We start from the raw sequence: 19,897 nt of genomic DNA, 5'->3' as shown, positions 1-19,897 counted from the left end.
CTAAAGTCCTGTCCATGTATTAAATCATATTGTAGCATGTTTCCAGGATCTAGGCAAATTTTTGTGAGTAGCAAGAGCAACCCAAGGACAAATAGCTGTTTAACAGAGAAAAGATGTACTTAGAATAACATAACTTCAGGCATATCAAAAGGAATAAGTGAAATGCTATATACCGGTAATCAATTACCGGTACTTTTTTTCTAGATGGAAAGTAGGACTTATGGTTCCTTTCTTAAAGGTTATAGCATCTTAGTTACCTAGATCATTTAAAGAGTACGAACCTGATCTTGCCTGCATGACAGATTTTCATGAGCCAAATAATGAAAAAAGGATAAAATTATCAAAAGAGGAATTAATGTAAGGGTAGAGAAGCAGCATCATTTTATGTGTGGAAACCAGCAATGGATATTTTCATGACAACTGAAACTGAAAAAAATGAAGTTATACTTTAATCCTAAGAACTAAGAGTGCAGTTTTCCTCTTGGGAAAATATAATATTTATTGTACTTGCAGCATCTGATTCAATTGTCATTCTACAGGTTCATATAAGTTATCAAGGTTAAAGTTTAAACACCACAATATTACATACTATGCCATAAATATATTCATTGGAGAATGGTACTGGCCAGTTGATGATATCTGTCTCAATCAGCTGTAGGACACCAGTATTATCTCTGTCACAACCAGCCTCATGACCTGTTTTCCCAAGTACAAGCATGCAGGATTAAATTGCTTGCTTTCAATAAAAATGCAAAAAGGGAAATTAGAACAAATCTTTCTTGGGTGTTTTTACCCTCCCTTCTTCACTTTTATGTGGCAGAGACCATCCCGCAATAATCAACCAAGGCCATTTAGTTATAGTCTCGTCTTGCTGTGACTAATAGGATGATTGGTTGTATAGCTTCTTTATGGTTGTTCATTATATCACCCTTACATAAAGTAATTTAATTTCAGTGGGATAATTAGGGCATTTCTAATCTAACTGATAGTCTGAATGAAATTAGATTCTCAGTGGGAGATTTGTGTATCGGGAGACTGGTGACCTTTGGCCCCAATTTTCACAAAATGTATTAAACTGACAGTCTGAGTCTCAAACCCTGCAGTACTGTATTTTTGCAACTTGCACTGCTCCATGTGCAATTGGTAGAAACCTTAAATGAGGTCTCCATTCCCTAGAGATACTTGATTCAGAAAAAGAAATAACAATTTTCCGATGAATTTAGATCTGTTTCACTGGAATGGTGTGTTTCCAGCCAAAATTCACAAAGACGTGATCCCTTAACCTGTTCCAGTCCTTGGCCATGTTCAGGAACATGTGCGATACTATTTCTGAGCATATGAGGAATGCCTTTCCATCCAAGCCAATCACCATATAGGGTTAAGCAGCAGGAACTGTGGTTCACATGCTAAGGCAGTGGTGGCGGACCTTTGGCACTCCAGATGTTATGGACTACAATTCCCATCAGCCCTTGCCGGCATGGCCAATTGACCATGCTGGCAGGGGCTGATGGGAATTGTAGTCCATAACATCTGGAGTGCCAAAGGTTCGCCACCATGGTGCTAAGGCTTCAAGATGCATTTTAGCTCTGGCTTTAGATAACATTCTGCATCACAAGACTTACTTCAACTATTTCCAGGTGTATAACCTGATGGTACGTAGCAACAAAAACAAAACAAAAGCCCAAAATACAAAAACAGAAGTTCAGTAGCACTTCAGAGACTAACACAATTATTTCGGCATAATCTGCATGGATCTGATGAAGTAAAGTCTGATTTATGAAAGCAGCAGTGGCGTAGGAGGTTAAGAGCTCGTGTATCTGATCTGGAGGAACCGGGTTTGATTCCCAGCTCGGCCGCCTGAGCTGTGGAGGCTTATCTGGGGAATTCAGATTAGCCTGTACGCTCCCACACACGCCAGCTGGGTGACCTTGGGCTAGTCACAGCTTCTCGGAGCTCTCTCAGCCCCACCTGCCTCACAAGGTGTTTGTTGTGAGGGGGGAAGGGCAAGGAGATTGTAAGCCCCTTTGAGTCTCCTACAGGAGAGAAAGGGGGGATATAAATCCAAACTCTTCTTCTTCCTACTCTGGTCAATTCTAAAATGAAATAATAGTCACTCTTAATAAAAACAATAGTTATATCCATATTTTCCATAAACATGCACATTTTAATCACTTTTACACACATATAGTATGCAACATACATGAAACTATATTGTATTTAATTTATTGAGAGGGTTCCTTTGCTTATTTATTTTATATTGAAATGTTGTACACCACCCAGACCCCTCCGGGGGTGGGTGATATAAAAGTCAAATAAATAAATAAATAAATAAATAAATAAATAAATAAATAAATAAACTAATAATAATAATAATAATAATAATAATAATAATAATAATAATAATAATAATAATAATAATAATAATAATAATAATAATAAAAAATCAGTGGGATCTGGATTTTGTACCTCCCAATTGTCATGGAGACAGAAAGGCTTTTGTCTTGAGCTATGGTATGTGGCTGGATAAGCTGAGTGCAAAAACTCTAGATAAAAAAAGCACAGCAGCTACCTAGTCCTAGATTTTTTGCATGACAATTGCCACTAAAAGTAACATAAGAGCTGCTTTTGGCTAAGGACAAGACTTTGACTGAATGACACAGGGTCTCTGCTTCATGCACCACACTGTATTTCTGCTCTTGGACCTTTACCTTATTTGTATCCTTGACAGCTACCTTTTCTTCCCTTTACCTTGGTGGTTCTATCAAGAGCTTATACCTAACATGGAGGTCTCTAGCCATGAGAAGACCTGCATGATCTAGGTCTCCTCAAGGATACAGCAGACTCATCCCTAAATTTTCAGCTTATGTTGTTGTTTTTAAATATCATTTTAATTTCTAGAGTTATAAGGGGAAATGTGAAGTATTTTAACGAACTGATTTGTAATTTTATCATTTTGTAGTTTTATCATAGACTGTCTATTCCTAGAGAGCTGTGACATCATTTCCAGCTTTTCCCAAGATTTCATGCTGATGGTGTCACCCATCTCCCTTCTCCGCATCTGCTGTTGCGTGTCAATCATCAGCTAGAAATCCTACCTGCATGTTACTAAACAGTACCCCAAGAATATTGTGGTTTATCATTTACAGTTGTCTTTCTAAAAACAAAAAAGCACCTGGGAAATGAAACAACCCCAGAAATCTACTGATTATACCACTGCAGCCTTTTTAGGCCTGCTTATGTAATTTACTGGGGTAAAAAAAAAATCTCACAAAGGGAAACTGATCCAGGGAAGCACCAACCTTATTGAAGTGTTATTGTTGTCAATAGGGTGCAGAAACCAATCCATAATTTATCACATTTTTCCTTTGTGAGTTATCGCAGGCATGTTCTTTGGGGAGAGAACATGCATGAAGTTAAATAAATAAATAAATAAATAAATAAATAAATAAATAAATAAATAAATAAAATTAAAATGATTGTCGCTGTAAGAGATTATTTCTATGATTTCAGTGGTATTGCCAGTTGTCCTCTTCACTCCATTGAGAACAAAAATTGGGGGAAGGGCAGTTGTGGGATTCTAATTATTTAGCTACCAGTTCACCTCCCCCATGCTGTGCACCCCCCTCCCACTGCACCCCCCCCCATTGCCCACTTACCCGGCTGCTGTGCCCCCTCCTTTTTGATGATGGGCTGGGGGAAGGCAAGGCCAACTGCCGGGCCTCAAAGGGCCAGGCTTTTTTGGCTGGCTGCCTCTGGCAGCAGCTCACTCCAGTATTGGCCAGTGGGCAGCTGCTGCCGGAGTTCCCTTCAGGAGACTGGCCGGCTACAGATCAGGTCACATGCCTGGGCTGGAGAAAGGTTCCCCCTGGGTTGCTCAGCTGGCCCCTAGGCATGTGCTCCAGGGCGGGGAGGAGAGTCCAGGGTGGGGAGGAGACTTGCTGAGCTGGAGCCCTCTGCTCCACTTCTCCCCCTGCGCTGCCCAGTTTGGCTCTCTTCCCAACCCTGGACTCCGAGATGCTAAAAGCCCCGTAGCTTCCTCTCCCAGGGGAAGGGGGGTGAGGGGGCTTTTAACAACTGGTTTGCCCAAACCAGGCCAAACCAACTGAATCCCACCACTCGGGGAGGGGTAAATTTATACCCAGAACTGATGTCAGGAGGATCTATTCAATGGATTTTCTGAAGTGCATGGTAAAAATCATACAACTTTGGTGAATTCCTAGGTGGACAAGGTTTCACATTCACCCTTTCTTGCCACTGTACTTCTCTTCTTTCCCTGTCAAAACCATTGTGTGTGTGTGAATTCTCCTCATGGGAACAGTTAGCCCTTCCACTGAGACATTTTGCTACTGTTTATCTGTTGATAGTTGCTGTGTTCATCTTTTAACCTCAAAACTAGAGCAACTAAATTAATTACAGCAACATATTTCTAAAAGTAAGAAACTTAGAATAAAATATCCTAAAAATAAGAAACAGCTGTTACTGTTCCTATAAGTGAAGTGCAGTGCCCCATTACAATAAAATCACTTCTATAGTTGATCAAGCCAGTGAACCATAAATGAAAGACTCTCCTAAATAGGCTTTGACAAGTCTGCAAAGGAGTCATTACCATCATTCAGTTTATTGACTTATTAAAAACACCCTTATGTGATAAAGGCATAATATGAATGAACACTTTGAGGATACAGATTTTGCAGAATACAACAGTGTCAATGTTTTTAGTGGGCTGTTTTAAATCTTTTTAAGGGCCATCGGTTAAACCCTGTCTTCCTTTTTGCATGGCCCCAATCCAAACTGAAGCCATGCACTCCTGTGATTCACCTTTTAAAAATGGAGCAGCCTGGTCTTCACCATGTCTTTTTCAACTGATCCCCGCTATATTTTTGGTGTGCTCTGGCATGCAAGCAAAGTACACAGAGCCACTAAAAGATGTGTAAACTGCTCATTGAATAGAACCAATAATTTAATCACATATACAGGTGTTGTTGAAGAACAGTTACAAATAGTCTTTAACATAAGATAAGGAAGAAAGCGAGAAACTACTCTCCTCCGTAAAGGTTGCCTTAGCAATGAAAACACAGTAAAAAATACATACAATCACACTATTTTCCCATTATCATATGAAAACTATTTAAAAATCCATCTTTACCAGAAAGGCACAATCTAAATGCTTGGGAAGGGGTCCAGTATATGTAATATAGAATATTAATGTTCAATCTGAAGAAGAAAAGGATAGTACTGCACCATGACCACCAAGTTGCTGTTCAGGGAGTTTGAAAAGGTATGACATATTTACTACACTTAACAGTGGCAGTAATCATGCCCTCCCATTGCATCTGGCACATTTCCCCCTCTACATTGAATAAAAAAGATTCCAGAGTGAGGTTAGGAGGCATTGATTTTTCCCTGTTTGAGCTTCAAATATCATCACATAGCCAGATTTCATTGGCTGTGTGATGTTGCCATGAAGAAAAACAGAATGAGGGCAATCCTTTTCGCCCCCAGAGAAGGGTTACACGTTCTGGCTTGAAAAATTGCTGAAGATTTGTTCCCTCAACCTACAAAAAAACCCTCTATCAAAAACTTTTGAAGGTTTTCTTCAGTGTTGAAGAGAAAAATCCACTTTGAAGCCTGTATGACACCAGCCAACAGCAATCCTATCCCTCTTTCAGAGGTGTACGGCCTACAGGAACATGGGGGTCACCCATGTCCCCAGGCATATGCCTTTTGGTCATGTGGGGGGTACCATGTGACCAAAAGGCATGTGCCCAAGCTGCACACCCCTGAGCCATGCCCCCCACAGGCAGTTGTGGGGAAGGGCAGGGCTCAGAGGCCGGTGGTCACAACACCCGCCTAGTCCACCCAGTGCTACCACTGCTGAGCCCCACCCCTGACCTCTGTGCAGGCCTCCCCAGGCCCTACAGGCCTGTATGAAGGCTGGGGGCAGAGTTTGGCCTGCACAGAGGCCAGGGGCATGGCCTCCTCCCCAAGCCATGGCTGGGAGCATGGCCTGCCCCCCCAAGCCCTGCCCCCAGGTTTTGTGTAGGTCTCCCCAGGCCCTGCTAGCCTGCACAGAGGCAAGGGGTATGTGGGGGGATGGGGCTTAGCCTGCACGGAGGCCAAGTATGGGGCTTGGTGGTGGGCAGCCCCATTTCCATGAAACCCATCCCTGGCCTCCGTGAGGGCCTCCCCAGGCCCTGCCGACCTGCATGGTGACTGGGAATGGGGCTTGGCCTACATAGAGGCCAGGGGCAGGACTCATCAGTGGGCAGCCCCGCCCCCAAGGCCCACCTCCAGAACCCAAGGGGGAACAGGAGTGGGGGGGCATGGGGGTACCTGGAGAAGTGAATTCCACACAGCAGAAATAAAATTTCTTCAGCACAGCTCTCTTCCCCAAAACATCTTCAAAATGTTCTATTTCTCTCAACCCAGGTTTTTTGAAAATCGCTAAACTAGAAATCTTTTCCCCCCAACCCATTTTGAAAACATTTTCTGCCTGCTAAGCGAACACACCAGCAGGCAAGAAATGCTTTATTTCTTCTGCCCAAACCTCTTACTTTCATTTTCACCACTCACAGCTGCCATTTTGTGTGCTGCAGCAGAGATTCTCTGAAGCTTCCCCATGGATGTTGCCTCTGCTTGCAGCTCATCTGCATATGATTTCCCTGTAAAAAGTTGATGAATAAAGTTTGTTTTGCCTGGCGATCCCATGCACATGTCTTTTTTTCTTTTTTGGTTGTTTTGAGGGGGATGTCTGCACAGCTATGGTGACATGATTAGAGAAGCTGCAATATGTGCATATTTGTGTTGCCATTGCTTTGCAGACATCCCCCTCAAAACAAAAAAAGGGGGAAATGACACGTGTGCAGAATTGCTAAGCATAACAAACTTTATTCATATACATTTTACATGGAAATCATGTGCGGATGAGCTGCAAGCAGATGAAACATCCATGGAAAACCTTCACCAGATTACAAAGGCATGGTGAATCTCTGCAGCAGCACACAAAATGGCAGATGCAACTGTGAAACTGACAAAAACTTCATGCCGCAGGTGGAAAAATGGATCTGTTTTTTGGCTAGTAATGTTTGTCTTCACACTGTGGGAACACAAAATGCCCAAATGAATTTTTTAAAAATGTCTGTGGGAGCTTTTATTTCTGCTGTGTGGAAATCACCAATCCCTAGTCAGCTTTTGGCATTTAGTGTCTTTATAGGCAGCAATTAGGTTTTCCTAATTTCCCTTGTATACTTTAGCAGAAATTCTAGAGCATAAGAACATAAGAACAAACCTGCTGGATCAGACTGGAGTCCATCTAGTCCAGCACTCTGCTACTCGCAGTGGCCCACCAGGTGCCTTTGGTAGCTCACATGAAGGATGGGAAAGTAATGGCCTGCTGCTGCTGCTGCTGCTGCTGCTGCTGCTGCTGCTGAGCACCTGGTCTGCTAAGGCATTTGCAATCTGAGATCAAGGAGGATCAAGATTGGTAGCCATAGACTGACTTCTCCATAAATCTGTCCAAGCCCTTTTTAAAGCTATCCACCCTCTGTAGCCATTATATGTGAAAGCTTTTACAGGTCCAACAAATGGTTGCCGCCACTATTTTAAAGTTAACGTGTCAAAGGGATGAGGTGGTCTTGTCTCCCCAACATCTTGATAGGCTGAAGACAGGTGTCCCCAGTGTGATGCCTGTAGGTATCATGTCACCCACTGACCCCTTTCATAGTGCCCACCAAGTGCTTTTAAGAAAGTGGCCACAGTCTGGTAAGATTTTGTCTAGTAAGGATTCTAACTGGCCACTAGAGATTTGATTAGTTATGCAGATTTGTAAAAATGTTGCTTTGGCAGCAGCTACCATTACAGGACAAACATTTTTTTTTACTGTGTAACTGAATGTGGGCCACAGAAGCTCCATCTCCTACTGAATCTATTTTGTGGCAACCATTTTGTGACTGCACACATTACACTGGGTGGGAATTACAAATGTACCTCCAGGCTCAAAAAGATTGGAGACTCCTGTCCTAACAAATGGTATACCAGAATCCACAATCCAAAGCTGCAATTTCCTCCATGGAAACTGATCTCTGAAGTCTGAAGACTGGTTGTAATTCAGTGAGAACTCATGACCTTCATTAATGTTAATAATCCTACCTTACTCTGGCATGTTTGGCTAAAACAGTGATGAAGAAATGACAACCAGAAGTAGCACAAACCACTACTTCCTTCACCCCTTCTATTTTTGGTGGGAAACCCTTGTTTTCTTCCAATGTGGGGCAGGGAAAAGAAAGTCCAAAAATTCTTGTGCGGCCTGAGGGACCAGGCCAGACTGACTTGGTAGAAAGCCTTTTTTTTTTTTTTGCAGCTGCATTGCTTCTCCAATGATAAAGCTGGATCCAATATAACACCAAGGCTTTTAACTGAGTCAACAGGGATCAGCAGAATTCCTTCAAAAATGGGGAGAACAATGTCCTTCAGGATCTTTGTCTTCACAACAAGCATTACTTCTATCTTTTCAGAGTTTGGTTTCAATTTGTTCATTTTTAGCTAGTTAGAGACAGCATCCAAGCAGAGATTCAAGACATCCCTTGCATCACAAGGATATTTGTATTAAGATATATATTGCTGAATATAATCAGCATATTGTTGGCAATCAGCCCAGACTATGAATGATTTGTCCAAGAAATTTATTTTATACATTCATTCATTCAATTTATATCCCACCCTTCCCACAGGGTTCAGGGCAGCAAACATCAATAAAACCACAACAATTAGACAATATAAAACCAATACCAGCACAAACAGCGTCATTTAAAATTTTCACAATAATACAATAAAAGAAAACAGATGGCAATAAAATCTTAACCAGACACCCATGGGAGGCAGTGATGTTCCAGTTAGGCCAGCTGAACCTGTGTCGGGCCAGGAACCACCAGTAAATGATCCCCCCTCGATGAGCGGAGGGGTCTAGAGGGGCAATGGAGAGAGGCAGTCCTGCAGGTAGGAGACTGAAAATCATGACAGGATAAAATTGTGTTCTGTGGAACTCCACAAGAGAGGTCCCACACTAATGACAACTAGTTTCTAATAGCAAAATTTTGAATCTGATCCAATAGGAATTATTTGAACAAGTTCAATGCACATCTCAATAGTTCTGCATCCAGAAACCACAGCAAGATGGCAAGATCTACTGTATCAAAGTCTGCAGATAAATCCAATAAAAGCAACAGAAAGACATGGCCTTTGTCTACACCAGCGATTCCCAACCAGGGTTCCGCGATACCCTGGGGTGGCATGAGCATGTCCCAGGGGTACCGCGGCAACGCTACCAGCCCCCCTCACTTTTGTGGTGTCTCCCGCCAGTGCCAGCAAGGACAAGCAGGGGTACTGGGAGGGGAAGGAGGGATGGCAGGGGTACCGTGAGATATGAAGAGTGAGGTCAAGGGTACCGTGACATTGAAAAGGTTGGGAAACACTGGTCTACACTCAGACAGAGGTCATCAACTGAAGCTAAGAAAGTAGCCTTCATTCCTTCATTCCATAGTGTGGCCAGAAGCAAGACTGAAAAGGGTCTAGAGCAGATGAGTTATTAAGGAAGACTTGGAGTTGGTCCATTATGCTTTCTTAATCACTTTGTCCAGAGAGACTGAGTAGTAATTGGCCAGATCATTTTTCTATAGGGATTTTTAAAAAGTGGATAATGGATAACCACCTTTTTGAGAGACTGAGGGAAGTTTCCTTGGATTAGTGATTTATTTATAATAGAAATTAAGTATTTGTTGATGTGGTTAAGTCTGGGACAGGGGCTCAGATTCAGATTAGGTTACATTGAGTTCTAGGGCGCAGACTCGGACTAGGCGCACAGTCATTGCCAGGTTGGGGCTTAGCGTTAGTGTTCGGGTAACAATTAATCACTGAATATTTCTTTTAAAAACATACGTTAGGGTTAGGGCTTGGGCAGTGGCTCAGATTCGGGTTAGGGTTACTTTGGGTCGCTCCCCACTTACCTCTTCGTGTGCAACTCTGCAGCGTCCCCGCGTCGAAAAGCCTCCGCGGCTTATGACCACGGAGACTATTTGCTCCCCACTGATTTGCCATTAAGGAGCTAACGCGGGCAGCCAAGAACGGGAGTTTCGTGGGAATAGAGGCAATGAAGCGTTTTCATTGGCTGGCACAGGTGTGCGTCATGGAGGGAGGGCGGGCCTCCATTTTCATTGGCTGGGACGCAGGTCGTTTTTTGATAGGCTCCGGATGTCTGCCACGTCATCAAGAAACGCGCTGGACAGCTTTGGAAGCATTTGTTTGAAGATCGTCTGCACATGCTGACGTCAGCATAAAAAATAAAGTGAAAATCAGTTCTTACGCCGCCACCGACTACTCGTCTGGTCTGGTCTGCAGCACCTCGCTGTGTGAATTCGCAAACTAAATTCGCTGTGAATTTGCAGCAATAAACCGCGAACAAAGGGAACAATATCGTCACGTCACGTTGTGCACACGTCTCAACGTCTTCATGTGGCTTCATTCTGCACACTGACGGTGACGCCCTCCCCAAACAAAATGGAGGATTCTTTCCCCAGATTGGCCGGAAAGCTCTGCGCCCCAGCCGTAGATCAACCGCTGCGTCATCTTCCGGGTTCTGCCCACCACCCCACTCACTTGCCAAGCGCGGGGTTTGGGAAAATGTTGCTGTTTTTTGAAGAGCAGATTTGACGCGCACCAGGGAGGAGGAAGAGTGGCAATTTCTGCGCAGCCGCGCAGTGGACGCTGGGGATGTGGGGAACGTCCTGGCTCCCCGCGTCTGAACAAGAGAAACCCCGTGGCTAATGGTGAGTGGGGAGCGACCCTTTGAGTTCTAGGGCACAGACTCAGACTAGGGCAACAGTCATTGTGAGGTTTGGGGTTAGCGTTGGGGTTTAGCAGCCAGGATGGGCAAGGATCCTAAGAGCAAGTGAAAATTGGAAGGAATATTATGGGACACTTCAGGATTTTACAAACTATGGTAAAATTCATTAGCTTGGGAGACTTGGTCACCTTAATTATATATGTGAAATAGTTTGAAGAATTGTTCACTTTAATTTTAGTTTAATTCCCCCACTCTGTAGCTATTCCACCTTCCCCTGCCAGAATTGGGTCATTTGTGCCTTTTCCTTTCTACTTGCACCTTGCAGCAGTGGCGTAGTGGTTAAGAGTGGGTGCACTCTAATCTGGAGAACTGGGTTTAATTCCCTGCTCTGCCACTTGAGTTGTGGAGGCTTATCTGGGGAACAAGATTAGCCTGTGCCTCCAACACACACCAGCTGGGTAACCTTGGGCTAGTCACAGTTCTACGAAGCTCTGTCAGCCCCACCCACCTCACAGGGTGTTTGTAGTGAGAGGGGAGGGAAAGGAGATTGTAAGCCCCTTTGAGTCTCCTACAGGAGAGAAAGGGGGGGGGTTAAAATCCAAATTCTTCTTCTTATTCTTCTTCTTCTTCTTCTTCTTCCATACTTTATCCTACTCTCTTGTTCATCTCTTAAGGATAGGTAAAACAGATATCACAATGTATAAACGAATTGATTTTTTAAACAAAATGTATGGTAAAATATCTCAGTGCAGATGGTATTCTGTGGCAATAATTTAATCACATTTGCTCCTGCATATCCGACTTTACTGCATAGCCCTTTAATGCATGCAGCAGTTCTGGTGCTGTTTCTAAAAGACAGATTAAGGTGTGTATGTTTACACTGATGCCTGATTTGCAATCCACAAGGCAAACAAGGTGGGGGAGGCTCTATATCTGGCTGTATAGCTGCTCTCCTTTCGGTCAGGGAGGTTCAAATCCAACCAAGCCTCACAGAAAGCTTTTTAAAATCTAGATAAACAGGCCAAAGATATCTGACAGCTGTTTCATGCTCTTCATCATCATCTGAAACAATCAGTACGCATTAGAGAGTACTTTTCCCTTTACAAAGGTGATAATTAGATAACAAGCTGAGATTAAAGTAATTACAGTTAGACAGCTGGCAAGGCAGCACAGTCATGTTGAAATACTGTTGATGCTTCAGCATCTGGTTCTAACAACAGCACTGGCTAAAAGATTTTACATTAATTACATCACATAATTTAATATAAACATGTTTAATTACAATTGATGGGTGATAAACTGTTCAAGAATGACTTAACCCCTTACAGATGTCAAAATCATGGGAGTGTCGCATAGCACTTTCCACTTGAGGTGCTAAGCCAGAGTAAGGAGGGCTAGAAGATTCTCACCACCGTAAAGCTCTCATAGCAGCAACATAGCAGACATTACTTAGATTTTGTCCCCAAGCATATTGCAAACTATTGCTTACACAACTCAAGCATATGTTCAGAATGAAATAAGCATCACACAGATGATCATAATGTGGCTGGAGAGGGATGAGCTTGTTCTTTTAGTACCATCCACCAATGCGTCCCAGAATTAACAAACTCTTCTAACAAGTCCTTATTTTCTCTAATATAATATTTTTACACTTAAAGAGGACAAAGTCATTATGTTCCTCTTAAATACTCAAATTAAGTATCAAATTAAATGATCCTTTTATTTTGGGGAGCACTCAGGCTAATAAAACACAAGTGCATACAGTCTTTGAGATAATGTTGGTAAATAAAATTAGCTGCAGAGACAGTCATTTTGTAAGCCTCGTAATAATAGGTAAAATAGATCTCTGCAACTTGTTTGCATAGCTTGTTTCCTCAATATTTGTGAGGATCAGAGCAGGAAAGATAATGCAAGAAAAAATACAAATCCTCTGTAAACAACTTCCCCCTTATTAACCATTTTTTTTAAAAAAATTAAAAACTGTAAAAAGAAATTCAAATTAATTCCTTTGCCATTGGAGACAGAACTAGGTAAGCACAAGGACCCAAGCAGAGCATTCTAGAACAAAGGAAGCCCAGGAAATGACAGTTTAATTCACAAATTTCCTGTCATCTTTCAGTGAAAAAGAGTATAGAGATAAGACTATGAAATGGAAGACAAGGAACCAGAGGCGTAGCTGGGCCAAACTGCGCCCGGTGCGTATTCTTATTTTCCGCCCCCATGCCCCCCTGTGGTGCCCCCCTGCGATGCCCCCCGTGGTGCCCCTCTACAGTGCCCCCTATGGCGCCTCCCCTTCCCCGCTTCCACGCTTCCACGCTTCCCCCCTTCCCACACTTACCTTAGTTGCTTTTCTTTTTCAGAACTTTTTCAGGCTGCAAAAGGCCTGTTCTCAGTAAAAACGGCCTGATGGGAACTATACTTCCCAGGAGACCTTCTGAGTCCCTGGGAACTGTAGTTCCTCAGGCTGTTTTTACCGTAAACAGGCCTTTTGCAGCCTGAAAAAGTTCTGAAAAAGGAAAGGAACTAAGGTAAGTGTGGGAAGGGGTGGGGGGCGCTGCGGGGGGTACCGCAGGGGGGCAGGGAAAGGGGGAGGCTCCTGGGGCAATTTTCTGCACCCCCCAGGCGTGCGCCCAATGCTCAGCGCACCCCCGCCCCCTTGTAGCTTCACGACTGCAAGGAACCTAAGGTAAGTGCCATTACAGAACATTTAATTGAATGGCTCCTAATGAAAGTATAGATCTGTCACTGAATGCCCACACTGTTGAGAAAAGTTATAGAAATATGGCCATAAAGATGGTTACAGATGAGCGGGAGGACAAGCCCTCTATCACCAATCCAGCTGGAAATTCTCTACCTTTCCCTCACCTTCCTCACACTCTACATCTTTTGGATGCACACTGGTTATATCATCTCATCTGCACCCCTATTTCAGACCTGTCTTTCTCCACCCCCTCCCTTTTGACCAGTTCAGCTCTCTGTCTTCCCCATTACTTGGTAACAAGATCCACATAGCTCCATCCTAAACTTTGTTTCTCAGAAGGAGAGAATTGTCTATTCTGGCTGTTGATATCACAAATTCCAAACACATAAAGAAGGCATAAGACAGAGGTATTTGATTGGTCTATTGGCTGACAATGTCACCCCTTTTCTGCACTGAAAGCTGGGATGCAGCATCAGGGTTTTCCCTTATTTACAGATTCTAGCATATCACCAAACAAAAAACAGTCTGTCATAAGTCTCAGATTTAATCAAGTGAAATACAATAAATATATACTACAAACTATTAAAGTTTCAATATTCAGAATACTAAAAGTTTTTCTTAAAGATCTTAATTTTTCCTGTTTCCTCTGATATATTACAACAATTTAAAAGTAACTAATATTTTAACTGACTTACATTGCAATCCTGATGGGAGCTGAAACCTCTGAGGAGATGGTGTGAACCCAGCACTAGTGTAAATGCACTGGTACAAGCAGCATTTACACTGGCACTGGGGCACTTATGCCAGTGCTGGAGAGCAGCATGGCAACACGACACTCAGCGCAGTCTTGGCAGAAGTGCTCCTCTGGTGCAGGACCCTGTGTCAGGGCTAGCTTTTCCCGAGCCCTTTTGGCCTGGGAACATCCCATTTGCCAGCGCAGACTTACTCCAGCAAAATTAGTGGTGCAGGCCATTGAGCTTCATAGGCCACTTTCACAGGGGAAGGGGCAGCATTCTCTATCTTGTTTTTGGCTTTCTATCTACAGCACAGTAAGCTTCTTTGGAAGCAATGCAGTTGTGCCATGGGTGTTCTGACCTCAGATGCAGTGCAACTACTCCCTACTCCCACCCCTGGGATTGCACTGTTCTTGTGTGGACAAGCTATTGCTTTAAATTCTTCTAGATCTTCAGGCAGCAAATATTTACTTAAAATATTCATGGCTGTCTTTTCCTAAATAGGCTCAATTTGGCTTACAGTAGGAAACCTCATCTTCCACAACATTGGGTTCAATGTTACTGGCAGACACATACCCAGTTATGACAATAATATAAGGTAGCCAATTACATTGTCTGGAGTAAAATGTAAAATAATATTACCACGATCTGTACTCTTAACAATGAATCATCAGATGGGGCACAAAAACGTTTTGGTCATATTTGTAAATTGTGGTTCTCTCTTCCTTGGTGATATCTCTAGGGACTTTCTGTATGCTGATTCATAAACTATTGTGCAAGCTACACAAAGACAGATAATGCCATTTTTAAAATTTAGAGGTTATAATATTGTTTTATGCAAGTAATTATTTGGTTATATTGGATTGGGTTCAAATGGCTTTTGAAATATTCATATATGGTGGATCCCAGACACTCAGGAGTACCTTTCACAACATATGAGGAGCTAGAGCAGGAAAAAAAGATGAGAAAACTCAAGGAGGGCTGTGTTTATGCTTTTCTGGATTCAAACTAGAATCCAGGATAGAGAAAATTTATACAAAGAAATTGCCCTTCAACAAACCAACCACAAAATAGACGATCATACCAATTAAACCAAAATTAAACAACAAAAAATGAAGTCATTAGCTCTATGATTAAATGAAATATTAGTACAATTAACTAATTGTAGGACTTGCAATAATTATTCCATTTTGAGTATTTTAAATGTACATTACAAAACACCAAAATGGCCATTGTATCTTGTTCTGCACTTAAAATAGACTTCATAAAAGATATGGGCTCCAGGTGGGGTGTTTCATTAAAAAAGGTAATAATGGTAAATTAGTGCATGCTAGCTATGTCTAAAGCAATTTATGTCTATCATTTGGTCAGATATGATATGTACTTGCTATTGTCCACCTATGTGGACATATTCATGTTACTAAAAAAGGAAAGAAACTGCATGAGTTTGAAGTATGGTAGGCAGTGTTTGACAGATTCATGGTCAAATGGTAAGGGAACTGCTAAGCAAAGAGCACTGCATCAGTAGACTTGTCTTCTTTGCACAATTTGACTTTTTGATGGATATTTCTACTCTTTCCACACCCCCTCAAACAAGATCTGTGGGGTATGTTGGTGTGGTGGGGAAACAAATCTCTAAGTTCCGTTCTTTCCAGTGTTCTGGGGAAATGTATATAAAGCCACTTTTCTGAAGAGAGCTTCACTATGAAAACCACCAATATCAGAACATGTGAATATCTATCAACACGTTTCATTTACATTTTTCTTTTAATTTAATCAAGTAGTTTTAATGAAGCATACATGAAGACCAAAATACTTAAATGTACAATACATTAATCACAATGACATCAAACACAAGGTAATATAATGACAATTTTCTGTTGAAATATTCTTGTAATAATTAGAATGTAGCCAGAACGCTGTGCTAAAAACAATGCGGTATTCTTTAATTAGAAGTATGGAAGTTAGATGAGTTTTGTCCTTATATGACAATCTGAAAGATCTATAATTGAATCTTCCCAGATTTTTTTGAAGGTAAATCGTAGTCATGAATTGCATTTGTATCACTATCATCATCACTCACCAGACCTACAAAGTAGAGAACTGGATCAGAATTGTTCAAAAAATAATATCTAACTACTGCTATATACCTTCTCTAGAATGAAACAATGATCTACCTTGCCCCTTTGCTTTCCCAAACTGAGGTCTGTAGCATAATTTTGAGAAGTTTAAAAACTATTGCAATGTTTAGTTTTGTAATTTAGAAACCAATTTAAGAGTCAATAACAACTATTTTAAAAAAGCAACAGTTTTTAAGGTTAAATAACATGTGAAGTAACAGAAAATAACATTCCTACTAAAACACTGGCTGGCATCATGTAGCAGTACACAAAACAAATTAATTTTGAAGAGTCCATGGATAATTAGATTATTCTTAGAGAATATGATCTGAATAGAAAGACCTGAACAAATCATTTCCTGTGGTGAAGCAAACTTTGTGTTTCCAGAACAGTAATTCCCAAGGACAGATTAAATCTTTTTTTTTTCAAACCAAGACAAGAGATCAGACGTAGATCATGATATGATATGGGGATTTTCAAAGAACAGAACAGAAAAATTCTGTTGGTTATGTTCAAAATCTGGAGCATAATTAAAATGGGCTTTCTCTATAATGCTCCCCATCAAGACTATGGTATCATATGCCTTGCTAAACTTTTGAAACCCAGGGTCTGACTTCTTAGAGTAATTCTCCGTTTATCCAAGCAATTCTTTAATATCTAATGAAATCTTACTCTGACTTTGTGACTACCCTGATTTCCAATTAGGTTGTTCAATAATATAATATAATATAATATAATATAATATAATATAATATAATATAATATAATATAATATAATATTATATTATATTATATTATATTATATTATATTATATTATATTATATTATATTATATTATATTATATTATATTATATTATATTATATTATATTATATTATAATAATACAATATAATGTAATATAATATAATATTGTGAAGATATAAAGTTTTTGTGGACCTGCTTGAAAGCAAATCTCACGTGTTCTGAATAAACCAATCAAGACAAAGGATATACATATATATTGTCCATTCTGTTCCTTGGTCTAAGGAGGCATAGATATGGGCAGCCTTGGCCAGTTCTTGGATGTTTGGTTGGTCACATGAGATAAAGAAGTGCCCTGTGACAGAAATGTAAAAAACCCTCTGATGGAGGCTGCGATAGACACTCACTCAGCCTTCTATAACATCAAGACAGGGAACCACTAACTCCTACCTTTTCTTTTCAGGGACTGAGGTGGCTCAAAAATATGGTACTGGGAAGTAAGTAACCACTTTCCCTGTTATCATATACCAAAGGGACTTTTATTTTTCTTTTCTTTTCTGACAGTCCCCACACTAGGCACACTAAAATAAATATACTAAAGCAGTAGTAAATAATCAAAAGTACAGATTTATTTAACAGACAGAGGAGATGGTAAAAGGAGTAGATATTTAAACTTGGAGATGTATGGCTAAGTCAAACAAGGCAAGTGGCAAGAGAAATATATTTACACTATTCACAAGACACTTTGGCACAGAGACTTAGGCCATTTCTGCATGGGTAAAAACCCCCAGTAAAACAGCAGTAAAAACAGCATTATGGGCAGAGAGTTCACAAGGCCATCGCTGCAGAAATAATGCTGCAGCGATATAGCAACACTCCAGTGGGGCCACAACAGTGTATTTGAAAATCACTCAACAAGCAAGTCTTTTCAACAACAGCGCTTCGCAGCTGTGAAGCACCCACCAGGAATGGGTGTTGCAGAGCCTGCCCCCCACCATGGCAGCCCAAACTGGCCAATCCTGGTGCCTACCCTGGGAAATAAAGACTGCCGTTTGCAAAGTGCAGCCGTGTGAAGCGCTGCAGTTCAGCCAATGCACTGCCTGTCCATGGAGTGCCCACCCAGGCGAAAACTCTGTTGCTGCAGCATTGCCAATAACACCAAAGGCACAATGCTGTAATTGGCTATGCAGAAATGGCTTTATAGTTTTGCTTTTCTTAACACAGCACTTAAGATTACTTTGTTCAGTTTAGCTTAGATTTTGTTTCATAAAATGTTTCACAAAAAGTACAGTTCCTTTGCATAGATGTTCTGGCTTATGGCTATTCGCATACAGGGTCCTAACATAGGCTAAGTACATTCACTCAGTACCCAGACACATAGCCTTCCAAGTTTAGTAAAACCCTTGAAGCAAAACATATACTGATGTAAGCTTAAAGCAAATATCTATACCCCAGAAAAACTGGTGTACTAATACTGTCCTTTCAGTAGGAGAAGCCCTTCTCCTGGTTGATTAAGCCTTCACTTGGACCTTCAATAAACCCCACCATTATACAGTATCTGTGTATGACTGCTTAAACTCAGCACTCAGGCTGATATGAGTAGAATTAGTCAATCTTTCTGGGTTGATCTACTCCCCTCAAAGTTTAGTTTTGTCTTAGTTATGAAACTCAGCAGTTTTAACGGTAGGAAGAATTCCAACCAAAATCCCTCTAGAATGTCTGTGGCAGGGAGATATCCTTCTCCTCCCTCTATAGCAAACGGTTACTTGCCCAATCAGAGTACAGGAGACCACAGCCAATCAGATGTCTCTTCTGTTCCTAAACCTTTCCTGCTCCAATCTGAAGGTAAGTTTGCTTTGTCAGAATTGCATTTTAAAATTAAATGTTCCTTGCAATCACTGGCGATTTCTGGAGCTAATATAAATGTCCATATTGTAAAGGAATTATTTTTATATGCAGCTGAAAAATAGGGGGAAGAGATAGGGTGACCAATTGCAAAACAGGACAACAAAATTAGTTAAGTAATTTCAATTGTATCCCACTCTTTCTCAGGACCTCACAACAGAACACTTGGTCTCACACATATTGTTTTCACAACCATCCCCAAGAGGATTATAGAAAGTGTCTTATCTCGTATTTCATGGCAGTGTGTGGGGGGGATAAACCTGGGTCTCCCTGATACTAACCTGGCACTTTTACACCACACTTGTGTAAACACCTCCCATGCATTGAAATGTATTTCTAGTAGGAAAATGCTCATTCAATTTAGTGGGAGCTAAGAGTTTCCACAGAATATTCCAGAATAATAATAGTTTTAATCAGTTCATATCAGGTATGATTTACTATTCAAAATTAATATACTGAAGTATTCACTTTGCCATTTTATATCATTAGTTCCAATTCCTGAAAAGCAAATTATCATCTTCAATCATAGCATTAAAATATTAGAATGGGATTATTGTACTCTAATTCTACATACCTCTATCACATCACCACAGACAGATACTCCAATGCAAAAATACATCTTCTGATTCAGAAAGTCCTTCTCTTAATTGCACAGTATTTTACACACTTGTTCTGGGTTGCAAAGACAACGGCCATCATTCAGCAAAGCGTTAGTTGAACTTCAGTCTCCTGAAATTAATGGACGGACATGTATGTTTAATTAATATGAAGCTTGCTTGTATCAGGTCAGGCCACTGGCTCGCTCAGGAACTGATCAGCATTGTCTGTTCTGCCTGCCAGCAGCACAGAGGAAAGGTC

Source organism: Sphaerodactylus townsendi, linkage group LG02 (assembly GCF_021028975.2).
Source record: "Sphaerodactylus townsendi isolate TG3544 linkage group LG02, MPM_Stown_v2.3, whole genome shotgun sequence".
Taxonomy (NCBI): Eukaryota; Metazoa; Chordata; class Lepidosauria; order Squamata; family Sphaerodactylidae; genus Sphaerodactylus; species Sphaerodactylus townsendi.
The sequence above is the reverse complement of the archived record's forward strand: the minus strand, read 5'-3'. Positions refer to the sequence as shown.